The sequence below is a fragment of the Anoplolepis gracilipes genome, chromosome 12 (genome assembly GCF_047496725.1).
Source record: "Anoplolepis gracilipes chromosome 12, ASM4749672v1, whole genome shotgun sequence".
Lineage (NCBI taxonomy): Eukaryota > Metazoa > Arthropoda > Insecta > Hymenoptera > Formicidae > Anoplolepis > Anoplolepis gracilipes.
The window spans coordinates 6,966,229-6,981,433 of NC_132981.1; the positions used below are offsets into that span (position 1 = coordinate 6,966,229).

The 15,205-nt window shown below is 30.5% G+C and overlaps 1 protein-coding gene across 5 annotated transcripts in view; it reads right to left on the bottom strand.

Annotated features, from left to right (window-relative positions):
* The window catches only part of LOC140672169 (uncharacterized), a 59,587-nt gene that overhangs the window by 23,732 nt on the left and 20,650 nt on the right, over positions 1 to 15,205 (bottom strand). Inside the window, exon 2 of one of the 5 annotated variants that reach the window (XM_072904071.1) lies at positions 4,706 to 4,751. The exons of the other annotated variants lie outside the window; for them this stretch is intronic. The gene's annotated coding sequence lies outside the window, so the exon portion shown is untranslated. The remainder of the gene's footprint in view (positions 1 to 4,705; positions 4,752 to 15,205) is intronic. 5 annotated transcript variants of the gene reach the window in all.

The following is a 15,205-nucleotide window of genomic DNA, read 5'->3' on the forward strand; positions in this document are numbered from 1 at the left end:
GTGCCAGTCGACAAAGTGTCTATTTAGCTATTTGACCTCGAGAAAGTGACTACGATCATTGATCACCAATCGATGGCTTCGGATTATACACGCTAGAAGCTTTTGCTTGTTCGGTATCTCTATTTTGTTGTAGATAAACATTCGAAATATTTTTTATTGGTTCGCTACTCTATTGTGTTAGCAAATCGTGGTTGTGCGGTTCATTCGAATGCGAGGATTCACTTTCTAATTTAAACATCGGTCGGCTCCCGTGTATAACTCGAGATTCTCGTTACGGGCTTTGTAGTTTTTACGGCACGCACTTACTGCTTCACACGAGCGTCATAGTCTGATTAGCCTGTCGACCTCTCTTCATGCTCTGAGATAACACGAACAAGCCGACACGCGTGTCATGTATAACATCCCATGCGATTTAAAGAAATGAATGTGTAAACGATCCATAAGTTGCACCAGTAGACATGTAACACATGAAGCGAGAAAGACAGAGCAATGCGCACGTAATTGTATTAAATGAATTGGAATGGAATCTCAAAGTAGTCGCGTGCATCGTTAGTTGGTAATCGTCTTGTGTAACATTACGACGTCAAAAAGTGCGACTGGCGCCGAAGGAGATGTTCTCTTCAATGCGCAATAAATAGTTTGAAATATGTCGATTTCGAGTCATTGCACTGAAGAAAAACAAAGGGAAAGAAGCAGCTGCATATATATTTGCATGTGATACTATGTCAAATATTTAAACAAGTATATTTTATCGTCCATGAGAATATAGACAAATATATTAAAATGAATATATTTAAATGACAGAGTAATCACATGCTTCATCGTAAATTTTTTATCTTTAAAGATCTTATCGATAAACAATAATATATTATTGAATAATAAATTAAAGAATTAACTGAAGAACATTATGAAAGCTCATTAGAATGTCAAAATATATCAAAATAGTCATCAAAATCTTAGCGAGTTAATAATAATTGCCAGTATATTTAATGCAAATATTTTTTAAAAATTATGAAAAATGCGCTAGAGATGGATAGATGTCACCATTACAAGTCGCGTACATTTGCAGTTGTTTTCACATGTCATTTGTCGGGATGGCCGCGATTTGCATATACAAGTGGCAATGCCGCAGCGGAACGTTTCCACGGCCGTTACCGGCGAGACATTGCAACCTCAGTGATCAACTCTCGATCGTATGCAACTCTCGCGGTGCAATAGCCGGCGCTCTTCTGCAGCACGAGAGGAGCCTATGCGAACCGAGCGTGATGACGGTGTTCGTGTCGCAAGAGAGTACCAACTTCGAACGTTCGATCTAACCACGAATAACATCGATAAAACGTAGTCTCTGAATATATATATATATATTTAGATATACATTAATTATAAAATTAAGTGCGGATATAAAGATACTTATATGCGCTTTTAAAACATATATGTATATATGTGTGTGTTAATATGATAAAATAAACGGAATAGTCAGAAAAAAAAAGTTTCCAAAATGCAAAACAATACATTATCACTCGAAATGAGTCAATTATTGTCACATTAATTCACATACGATTTCTCCGAAAGTTCTCTTTCTAATATGCATTCGGAAGTGCCAGATTCTAGTCGAGCCGGTTAATAGTATCGATAAACTGTATATTAAATTAGTTCTTGTTTTACTCTTTCTGGGTACAAATATTCATGTTTGTCAAGGATAACGAGTTGCGATAACTGGTTTAGCAAGATAATATCTCAGAGGCCAGCGTAAGGTGCTAAAAATATTTCCAATGTTTTGTATTGCGAGAAAGTCTTTCCTTGAAGTCGCAACATGATAGAAAATACCATCATGATGACGATTTGCGGACAGAATCTTAGAATGGAAAATTTCATTGCCCGGCATAGATGATTCACGCGTGTATATAAGAATACGATTCCATAAATCTAATCCTAATTGGAATAGTCTAAGATCGACACATGCCAGTTCTTTAATGAAAATCCAAAGGTCACTCTTTATGCAACAATAAGATAGATAATGACTTGCGAAAGGAGCATGCAATCTTGGTATAGAGAGTTCATGATTGTTAAGTTTATTTCTAAACCATTCTTCGAACGGAGGCAGTCAACCCAATGCTGTGGCAAACTACGTTAATTGTGCAGTCGCCTAAAGGCAAATCGCAATTACAAATACTATTTTTTATTTAAGCTTAAATGAATACATAATCTATCTAGCTTATAATTGCACATTTATACATATTAATAACAATCTATACATTATAATTAAAGTAATTTTCTAATAAACTTTTATATATCGTTTAGTCGATCTATAATTATCTCCAATGCAAGTAATATTTTTCATTAAGTTTTCTCTATTCCAGGAATATATTCGAACTATTACTTTCGTAAAAAATAATATACCGTCTTCGCTTCTCTGACGTAGTAATTTAACAGATATCACGAAACACGTCGTGGCCTTCGTCTATTCGTTTGCAATCAACACACAGGGACAGTGTCTTTGTCTTACAAATGAGTCGCACCTGTTGCGTGTCGCAATATCGTTGCGGCAGGTCACGGTTATCAGTGACGATAATAGTAATTCGCCGCATATTCCATAGGCGGTGCCGTAAACGAACATCATATAACCAAGTGCATCTCGATAGACGATACACGAAATGAAATCGTTCTTATAATAGAAAGTTTACACAGCGCCGATGGTAGCATATTAATTACGTAGCTGCGTTAGGATGTGTGCGTTATTTCTTATCGGCGCATCGTTTTCGCCCGTACTCGTTACGGTAAATCACGACTTCCCATTCTCTCTTTCTTTCTTCTTTCATATAATGAATCTGAACAGGCGAGCATTTTTATGTTATAAACCTTTGCGCGCGCTAAGACGTGCCGTTATTCGCTCTATGTGACAGCTGCTTGTTTTAAATAACTGTATATGAAATCAGTCTTGCCAGATGCAAAGCGATGCGATGTTTTATAATCGTTGTTAAATCAAAAAAATATTTAAGTGCTATTATACAATGCGTGCTGACTCATTGGTGAATTATAAAATCGCTTTACATCTGACAAGACTTATTTTATTTATATATGTATAATTAATAAACATTGTGATGAAAAAAATATAGATAATGAATATTGATATATTTTGATAGAATATTGATATTGACATAATAATTACTAATTAATGTAATTAAGATTAAATCATTATTTAAAATTTAAATAATTTTTAAATAAAACTCGTTTTATATAATAAATAACGTATAAATGTTTAAACTAATTTAATTGATTTATTTACTAATTTAATCTAATTTCAAATTTATAAATGTGCTTGAAAAACTTAATTAAATTTTTTTTAAATTTCGAGTCTTACGAGCAAGCGCTACTACCTTTTATGCGCGTTAATACATTCTTCCAATTAGCAATTTCGCGGGAATCAATTACTGGTCAATTCGCACAGGAACACTTTCTCGCACATCAAAGAAACGCTTTCTAATGACGAAAGACCTGTGCGTTAATAACGTTCCATGCCATCGATTTGTCCTGCCGCGATCTCGTCACTAATGCACCTTAAAAGTTTTCTTCGATGACCGCAATCTTCGAAGATTCGGATCGTTTCAAAGCAGTCATGTGACGAGCGTTTTCACAATCTCTGGATGCATAAAATGATAAAATGCTGTGTTATATTGCTTCCTCAATAAATTATCGTTGAAAATAATATCGACTAGTCCGGCCTTTTAATTGTCACTATATGATTGCTACATGAGTTGTAATTGCAAGCATTGCAACAATTCATTACTTGTACAGATCAATCTGCATTACTACACAAATATTTTCTTTTATTACCGAATAAAGTTAGTTAAGTCATTTAATTTTTCTCAGTTGACTTTTAATGACATCACTGAGAAAAAAACTTAGCATAAATATTTTTATATATTATTATTAATTGTTAAGCTCTTTATATTAATAATATATATTTTTTTTATTTCCTTTAGATAATAGATTTGTAATTGAATAAAATAAGTAAATAAATTTTATTTACATTAATAAAATAGATATAGTTTTTAACTACACTTGATTGAATTACATTTAATTTTTTTCACATTTCACAACTTTTGTCTAACATTGTTGACTTTCATTGCAGAGTGCATTTGTTTTGAAATAATCATAGTGCGCCTATGGCGTTTGATAAATCGGTAAAAATATATTTGACAGAGATTGAGGCAGTTGCATGTAACAATTTTGCGGCGAACTTTCGTCAGCTGCACGTTGTGAAATTTTGTATATAGACGCGTTTCATAGTACCGCTATTAGGTATGCATCTCTATGTATATGCAAAATATTATTTTATATAAAATGCACAAAAAGAATTCACACAAACTTATAAAAATATTTAAACGCGCACAAGATCAATTTCAACCTAAAGAAGTTCTTTTAAAAAAATTAATTCTTATCAAATTATTACTTTTTAGATAGAAGGTCTTAGAATGACACTTTTTTGGCATAAAACTCAGGAACAATAATTGCTTCCAAAAAAACTCGAATTTTTCAATTCTTATCTTAGATATAGACATATGTATGTACACGCGCACGTGTGTATGTAATAAAATTTTCGCTGATTTTCTCTCTCTCTCTCTCTCTCTCTCTCTCTTTCTCTCTCTATTTTTTTTCCTCTCTATCATTTCAAAATTGATATAAAAAATAATTTAACACTTACCGGCACGATGTACAATGGCAGAGTTGTAATATATTATTATATTGATCTGTAAAACATAAATACATCAATATTATATAGCAATGTCTGAAATAATTAATATTTCAAGAATAATTATTCCACGTAATTAAATCTTTTATTTAATAATAAAAGCTAATAGGCTCTCAATTCAGAAATAAATTAATTAATAAAAGCGGGCCGAACACAAGATGTAGAAGCGTAAATAAAAACAATGTTTAGAAAAAAGAAAATGAATTTAAATTTATTCAGACGTTTCGGTCTTTCTTCGAATCATCCTCAATGATACAAAAATAATAAATAAACAGTGTGGTCACTTATAATTGCTTGATTACATTCGATATAAAGAGTCACCTAGCAGCCTCCCATTAATGTAGAAGTGTATAGGTGCATAGCTCCCCTTTCGGTTTCTTTGTATTTTTTAATCTCGCCATTATAACGTTACATTTGAGAGTGCATTTGAGTATGCACTTCTACATTTTAAACTGTGTAGTGGGTAGCCGCTAGGTGACTCATTATATCGAATGTAATCAAACAATTGTAAGTGACCACACTGTTTATTTATTATTTTTGTATAATTGAGGATGATCCGAAGAAAGACCGAAACGTCTGAATAAATTTGAATTCATTTTCTTTAAACATTGTTTTTATTTACGCCTCTATATCTTGCGTTCGACTCTTAAAGCCCCTTTTTATTAATTACTTTTTTTTTTTTACTTAAGTTTTTTTATAGAAAATTATAAAATTTTTTTAGAGAAAGTTCTAGAAATATATAAATTTTACATTTTGTGAATATGTAAATTTTATATAACACGTGATAAAGAAAATCTTATTTTTACATAAATAATTATAAATCTTAAATAAAAATATATTCAAATATTTATATATATAGGGAAGCATCAGAAGGCAACGGCGGAGCAACCGTGAAGTAAGCTATTTATAATATATAAATATTTATAATATTTATAATATATAAATTTATTATTTATTACTTGTAAAAATAATTCTTCTCTCATTCATTATCGTAGTAACAATACTTTTTAAATTACTATGTAATAACATAATATATATTTAAAAAAAAATATAATATATATAAATTATTTTAATATTGTGTCTAAAATTTATAATTACTTATGTAAAAATGAAATTTTTATTTATCACATGTTATATAAAATATTGTTTTATATATAATATAATAAAAAGAACTTTCTTCGAAATATTATATAATATTTTTTAAAATATGTTCCAAAAATGTATTAAAAAATTTCAATTGCGTGGAATAATTATGTTTTGGATTATTAATTATTTTAGACATTGTGTGTTTTATATAGTTTTGATATATTTGTTTTACAAATTAACGCAGTATATTATAACTCCGCTGTTGCGCGTCGCACCGTTGAATAATCTGAAACTGTTTTATATATATATATATATATATATATATATATATATATATATATATATATATATATATATATTAATTTCTAGGAAATTTTAACAAAATAAAATAATTCTTATATTCATTCCTAATAATAGAAATTAACAATTAATAGGATGTTCTCGTATCAGAGATATCGGTTTTAGTAATAATTATATACTGATATCTATTATAAATACGCAATTAAATTTAGAATTGAACTCTTCACCTAAAAGAGAAAGTAAGAATATTGTTCTCTCTTCGCTTGGGTATCGCATTTGCTAATTTGAAAGTAAAGTAAAAGGACTCACTTTTTATTTTACTTGCAAATTATTTTACATTACATTACTTTATTTCACTTAATTCACTTACGATCACTTGTACGTACAGAGGAAATAAATTGAGCTCAATATTGCTTCATGTGATCGCTTCATCAAGTATTCATAATTACGTATAAATGAGAACTCTCTATTTTTGCCAAGATTTAATAATATTTATCACGGAAACGCTGTAACGCAAAGAAAGTGTAACGTGGTTACAGTATGAGAATTTAACGATTAGACGTGACTGAAATCGCGAAGACGGATGAGTTGATTCATTAAATGCGTCTCCCGATATCGCGCGCACACCCGACATAATATATAGCTCGAGTTCCCGTGCCGCTAATTATACCGTTGTCAATCAATCGGCAGTGAAGTGCGATCATGATTAAGAGATCAAACGATGCGCAAGCGGTATCGATGTTAGCAAAGATCATTTCGCTACTTTGAAATTATATATTAAAAGCTTAAGATATATGCGATAAATTATTTTTATTGCTTTAGAAAAGGAAAGAAATTTATAATCACCTTGATTGATTCTTACAAAATTGAATACTGACATCAGATTATGAAATAACAAATTGTCAAATAATTATTAAAAAAATTGTAAATTATGTATATATATATATATATATATATATATATATATATATATATGTAAATAGTATTTAGAAAAATATAAAATGCGAAATATATTCAGCAAAATTTTTTATATAATGTTTCATATGTATATGTAATTCATAAAAAATAGGATATAAATGGTAAAGAATTTTTATTTTAGCAGAATGTATAAACTTATATTTTATTATAATTTTAAAAACGTTCATTCAAATAATAATATATTTGACAATTACATAACTAAATATACCTATAATTAAAGTTGTTTAAAAATATAAATCTCTTACAGATTCTAGTTAACGATTCATATCGATTATCGTCTTTCCCTTTTACAGTGTAAAAAATACTGCAATTTACAGGATACTAGTTATTCAATCAACAACTACTCTATGAAATGATTTATTTTCGCTAATGTATAAACACGAAATAATAAAACCTTACATGTTAAGATTATGTACGACATATAGATTACATATACCGCAATGAATAATAATTAATTATCTCTGATTCATCGATTGATTGTTACACGTAAAGTGTTGGTCACATATATTTTTTATCTACTGATGTAATTAATTGTCCTACTAACTCGATATTAATTGTCACGGTAACTTTATTATCGTGTACACTGTTTTATAACTTTCGATCAGATACGAGATCTCTCGATTGATTCAATAAACTAAATTAATAGATTAATATGTTACATGGAACAACACTTGACATCCACATGTCACCTTTGGCGATACTTTATCCTTTTATACAAACGTTTATATGATTGTTTGGAGAAGCGTAAGAACATTACAATTAAATTAAGGGGTTAACAAGAAGGCGATATATATCAGTATTGTGCGTGTCCAACGTGACAGTAAAAAGAAATTGAGTCCAACACTTTCGCGTTGGTTTTACGTTCACTGGACCATATCGATCTCCTGTAACATGTTATCTCTCACCGCTTTCGATAGTGATCGGCGTCTTTTCGCGACTGAAGCGAAAAATTCGCTTCTAATTGCGTCAAAACATTGTTGGACATCGATAATAATTTCGCGTTGGTATGGAGAATGTGGCAACATAACGTCGGTATTATGAAGAAATTACAATTACACGAGTTGTAATTATATATAATTATTGCCGCGATTTAGCAAAACACAATTATATTTTTTACCACGAATCTACAATATAAACAAAAGAATATTTTAAACCTGATATTATCGTGCAAACTTGTAATCTTAGACGTGTGAAATGAAAGATTGATAATCAAAATCGCGCATCTAACTCATTAACTCTAACATTTCCAAAGAATTTTTTTATTTACTTATTAAATTGTAAAACATGAAAAAAAATCTCTGCTTATTACTACAAGAAGAAAGCTTAGGGCAAGAATAAAAGCGTGGATGAAATTTTATAACGACACATACTTGAGTTGTATCAAAAATCTAAAATATTAGGTATTTCAAATCAAATTTGTTTAATCAGCCGTTCGAAACAAAAGTGAAACTCGGCTCTGTTCGAGCGCTTCTCTCTGCACAAGGATAATTGATGTAATTATCGTACAAGCCATGGCACATATCCACCGAGTAGGAAACCTCTCGCAGCCGACTTCGGAGGAAATACAAGTGTACATGTATGCATTCGCACACATGCGTTATCTTTCGTGTTTCAATAATAATTATTCACATGTATGCAACAACCGGTCTTAAACCTGTCGTTACTGATTATATGACTATTAGCCAAAATTTCGCGGGCGTACATACACAGCCATGCGTAACTTATTGTAGGTTGCAAAATTTAAAATTAAATATTTCATTAATATTTTTCATTTAGCATATAAATTTTTTGGAAATGTGTGTATTGTTATATTACTGAATAATTATCTTGCTTAACTTATAACTTCCTACCAAATAACTGGTTAACGAAACTTCCGATTAATACCCGAATCCAACAAAACAGATATTATGTACAATCTTTTTTCTTTGTTTCTCCACACAAATTATTATTGCAAGATACTATACGCGATATTATTATTTAAATAATAAAATATATTTATGATACTTGTTTTTTTTTCTTTTACATTATAAAATATTCTAGATAAAATACTTGTATGATCTATATTTTAAATCTCATTTTAAACATTTAAATCTACTTTAAAAGATTTTGTCTGTATTTCATTCATATATCGAAATGCAATTCGGTAATAAAGTAAACACTTTCGGATTATATGCAACGGTGGAAATGCAACATTGAAATACACCCATTATATACCATAAGATTAAATCGCGGAGACGATATAAAATAGAAAGCGCGAGCCCAATCTTGCCTAACTCCCATAATTTTATAATAGCAGATTCTCGTGGCTTGCTAGAGTCATCTGAATCATAAGCAAAATTATTTTATTACGATGAAAATATCCGTGGATAATAATCGTCTAGTTTTGCGACTTGAAGTACTGTCAAAAGTCGAAAAGGTATAAGATCTCAAGTTGTTACTTCGCTCGTCGAGAAATTGATATTTTTATTATTTTTATCGAGGTGCGCAATTTTGCTCTTTCTCTCTCGTACGTTAATCGATCTCTAGTAGTGTATGAGAAGATCGATTCTTATCTTAAAGTCGTTTCGTTTCCGTGATTGCGATAGGCAAATTGAAATTCTCGCTGTACGATCCGTGTTGCGCGATTCCCATCTGGCTTCAGTCTTTAAGTACCACTCCATCGCGCACTTCCCTTTTTAGAGTTTAATGATTCTTTGCGGTGAAGCCCGTTATCTAATCCCGATGTCATAATGTCGCCATTTTGTTTACAATTTTATATCATAGAGTTTCGTTTACAATTTTATATCATAGAGTCGTTAATATAATATCTAAAAAATAATGGCATCTTATCATTTAAATATCGCAAGAATGACAGTATTCTCAGATGTTTATCAATCTATTATTATATAATTAGATTTATTCTGGCATTAAATCTGCAGCAAAAGATTTATAATATATCAAACGGTATTTGACATATGAGACTAATTGTAAGAATTCTTTTTCTAACAAGGAAAAAAGATACGTCTTTTTCTAATCGCAATGTATAAGCTTTTTTTCTCAAAACGTAGTATAAAGATTATACGCGAGATTGTATCTAAGTTTCTCATTTTTTGCGATAACATAATTATTTGGCATGAGGCATAGAAAGTTACGCGTGGCAAAAATCTAATGATATTTAAAATATTCTTCGATGAACGCGATATCGCGCGTAATACGTGGTAAAGATTGTCTTATGCAACTACTACGAGTTCATTGCCTGAATTGCTTTGCTTGTACAGATTGAAACGTTTATTTCAAATCTTGTAAAAAAAGATAGATATGCCGTTTGGGCGCAAATCATAATTCATTTATTTGCCTGCGGAATTATCATCTTAATATGCATATCTGAATGTACATGGCTACAAATATTAAAATTATATATTATAAATTATATATATTGATAAAAAAATGTAAACAAAAGAATTAATTCTTTTCATTACTTAATAAAGTAAGAAAGTTAATTTTTTTATGAATTGTAATTGTATACTTATGTGTATTTTAAATTTATAATTGTGGAGATTTTAAAATTCCATAATTTTATTATAATTTTATGCAACTCTTTTATTAATTGTTATGCAAACAACTTTTGACTATTTTTTTCTTATTCTTAAATTATATATTAAATTATATATTATTATATAATTATTTTTCAAATTCTTTATAAAAAAAAGAAAAAATATGGTTTCATGTAAAATAAAACCTGTAGATGCCTGGCAGTCTTCAATTACTTAAATTGATTTGCATTTACAATCATACATGTGTAGAATTAATACTCAATTATCCGTTTAAGACAACTAGCAATTCTTTGAGAAATGCACGATACGTATAAGCAACAACTATCCAGAAAACGATTTCGCAGCGCGCGGAAGGAAGACCATTGCATTGTATATTTCGTAATGCGATTTGCCGTGTTTATCGCGAGATCCTCGAGGGTCGAGTATTTTGAGTAAGATTGAATCGAGAAAGTGTTTAATGTGAAACCAGCACGATAGCTGACAGTACATAAGTTACCGCCAAATAGAACGCAGCTGGCACGCTATCGACAGTTTTCTCAGGTTTCCTGAAACGCTGTCTCTCTCTCTCTCTCTCTCTCTCTCTGTCTCTCCCTCTCTTTCTTTCTTGACATGTTGGAGGACGATCGCGAAATCTGTGGTATGTTTTGTACGTTCCGTGACTTCATGTGCACCGTAGCGTACACCCGGAAATCAACGGTATAACTCGGTAGGCGTTGAAATAACTGTCGAAACGCGACAATATAAGGCTTCGAGTGTTAAGAGACTACAAATCATTTTATCACTTTATGACCCCATACATACACACATTTAATATTAGAGAAGTTAAAAATATTAAACGTAAAAAAAATTAGACGAAACAATTTTCGAAAACGGGATAAACATTCAACATTTTTAATATAAAAAGAATGCATGTATAATTTCTGTTAATATTATTCGAGATATCTTATTATATTTTTACGTAACATTTATTAATATTATCAATACTAATAAGCAAGATTTTAATATTCAGTATATATAATTAATACAAAAAATTCCAATTACATATCATTTTTATATCCGCGGCGCATAAAACGTACAGTTTTAAAGTCAGAAGTTTTTCCAATTGATATTTAAATTCTATAACTTGGTCCATGTATGTATATATGTAAGGCAAAATTTACAGCCAAAATTGAAATCTTAAATTAAACGTAATTCGGTGTTTCGATCAAAAACAAACCAACCAACTCCAAAAATATTATATCCAATATTTTGATCAGAAAAAGGCATGAGATAATCGAACGTTTAATTCTTTTTCGCATATAGAGTTTATTCACGAAAGACGTCGTTTACGAAGAAAATATGTATGGATTACGAAAAAATCATTAATTGCTGTTACGCGAACAAATTATGAGAAAATAATATAGAATCAGCGTTTGTTCCACGTGCGAGATCGTCTTCTGATACACCGATGTTAATCTTGTTGAACTTAAATACATTCCAAATATAACCACCGTCATGCTCTTGTTGAGATATAAAGGGCCGCCTCATTAAATCGTGCTCGCGAGTGCAATGTAAGAAGAGTTATGAGATTGTTGTGCAAGAGTATCATTCATTAATTCCGTTTTATGGCACAAAGGACTGGCACGATATCTTCCGCTTGAATAAAACACTCTTTTTAAAAACAATAAATTTAAGCGCTAACTAAGATCATTTATAATATTGACTTTTTCTCGTTCTAACAGTATCACATATGTAAGGCAAAATAATAAGTATATTAAAAATTCTTTGATATTATTATTAGTATTCAATATATCTTTTTTTGCTGCAATTATTACAGTTACTAATGATAAAAACGACTTATGTAAGAAAGTTATCGATTATTTTTGTCTATTTCATATTTTGCGACGTCATAGATGGAATATGGTTTGACTTATAAATAATGTTACGTAAATACGAAATATAATATTGAAATATTAATACGCATTAATATTGATCATAAACGCTTGCCTTTCGGAGAACACAATGAAGCGTATCTACAAATTTTACGAAATCACGTGCTAATCATCAATCATATTCTGTTCTCATGTAATATGTATTTTCGTTAACGCATGATAGCACTATTATTATTTATGCAAATGGAGCTTGATATGTTTGTTTCACTCTCAGACATGTAAGTAGCATTTTCGAAGCAAAATTTTCTAGTTGCCTATGCGCCGCCCATAATTATACGGTAATCGCGATCAACACATTGACAGCGCGTGCTTTATCGGAATTAATGTCTGGTTTAGTTATACGAAAATTATATTCCTTACTGCCACTGATCGAACTCTGTGTCGATCGTCATTGATTGCATCAACATCGTTGATTGCTTAAACCCTTCACTGAACATGTCGGCCACACTGACAGTGCAGGCCACGTGCTCATCCGTGCACGTGTCTCCTGTCCACGAACGCTCTGAATCGTGAAATAATCAGTTCTGCTTCCATAACTGTCTAGTCAAATTGTAATTTAAAGACGCAAGTCATGGATTTGCTATAATTATGTAAAAATTTTTCTTATTTAATGTTTAAATCGAGTTCATTGTAATTATGACGGTAATTAAAAGTGTATTGTTGTTTGCTATGTTACAAAGATTTTTTAACATTTAATAATAATAATTTAAAAAATTGATTTTTACTAGTATAATATTTTATATTTCAAAAAAATATTTTTAAAATATATTATAAAAGATTAATATTGTGAGTCTAAAAAATTATTATAATAATTGGATATATATCTTTTTCCTATAATATGTATTTAGCTTAAATTATTTTCATATATTTGCAAAAATATATATTTACTTTTCTTAGACATACATCTCAGGTAGCACATAGCATTTATAAACAAATTTGTTTCATGCAAAACACAAAATTTATTCATTTGAACTTTTATTTATTTATCATTTATTTATCAATATTAAAGAATAAAATTAAAGCATAAGAATTATAAAATATTCCATTTCGTTTGTCTTACTATCGTGTTATAAATTCATCTATCGTTACAGCATACCAGAAAGACAGAAAATGTACTCAAAATAATTAAATATTTTATAAAATACTAACTTCAAGAAAGATCGAAGACGTGAAATTTTACGAGTATATTGAGTTGTCCAATAGACCGCGATTAATGTCACCTCTATAACTTGTTTTACGATACGCTTCGGCTTAACTTTACGATATAGTTTTTGCTCTTGAAAAGATCAGGGTCGTGCACAAGAGAGAGCGACGTTATAAATGAAATTGGCTAATACGTATAACGAAATTTACTGAATTTTTATAATTGCGTTATTACGAATGTTTATAGAGAGAAAAAGAGTAGAGACCGATTATTGAAATAACCTAATCCACATTATTTGATATACAAAAACTGTCCGTCGAGCGTTGCCAAAGCGGACTTTACGTTATTGAAAAAAATACATCTTATTTCTTTTTCAAGAAAATTGCGCTTTAAATATTGCAACAAGCATTTTAATAAACTTTGCAACGTATATATGTAAAAAATAAAAATGAAAAGATTGCGTATGTGACTTGTAGCGTGAAAGAGGAAATCCGACTGTTAATCGCGAATGCACTGTTTTCGCTTATGGCGTGTTACGGTCTCGATACTTTAGAGTCACGCGCGAATAAACCGCGTTCAAGAGAGCGACAAGTAGTTACGAAAAGCATACGATTGAACGGATAATCGAATTTATCGATTGTAACGAAAGCTTCCGATCCTGAGACGCTCCATTGTTCCTTCGCGTTTTGATTAAGAGACCATGGTAAGGTAAATTAAATTCATTGAAAAGCCGTTGTTGCAATCGCGGTTGTATTTCGTATTGCGGCAATAAGCCTGGCGCGTCACGAAATCACCGAGAGAAGAGACACCGTTCTCGTTCTTCGACAAATTGCAGACGATGCAGCGAGTCTTATCTCAATTCGCGGGAAGCTTATTGTGCAAGGAATTGCACAGTGAAGTTTCTCAGAGTTTTCACTGTTTCAAGTATACACGCAAGTACCAAGAGGTTGACTTAGAAAAAGCAATATTTGCTTCGAGAATACACAGATGATTTCGTCTGTTAAATTCGTTTAATTTTTCGTTCACTTTACATTGTATTATACATATATAACATCTCTAGTAATGATTATATTATATATAGTAGATGGAGGAGAAGGCAAGTCTATAAATTTCCGTGATTTTTATTTCCGTGCAAATCACGAATGCACAGTGAATTGCATTTTAAAGACTCGACTCAAGGATTGCAACGCGAAGGTGTAGGATTAATTTTTGAAACTTTATAGATATCTTGTAATCAAGAAAACAACGCGACAGTTAATAGGTTTAATAGGTGACAGAATTAATGGTTTGCATTCTCGTGTGAAAGAACATCTGCACAAATTGTAATATTATTGTAAACATATACATTTATGAGAAAATTTAAATTATTATAATTTCACTAAGTACACAAAAAATTAGAATAATTTCACTGTATGCAAAATTTTTTTCTTTTTTTTTACAGCAATTGTATCATAAAGAAAGAGAGAGAGAGAAATACATA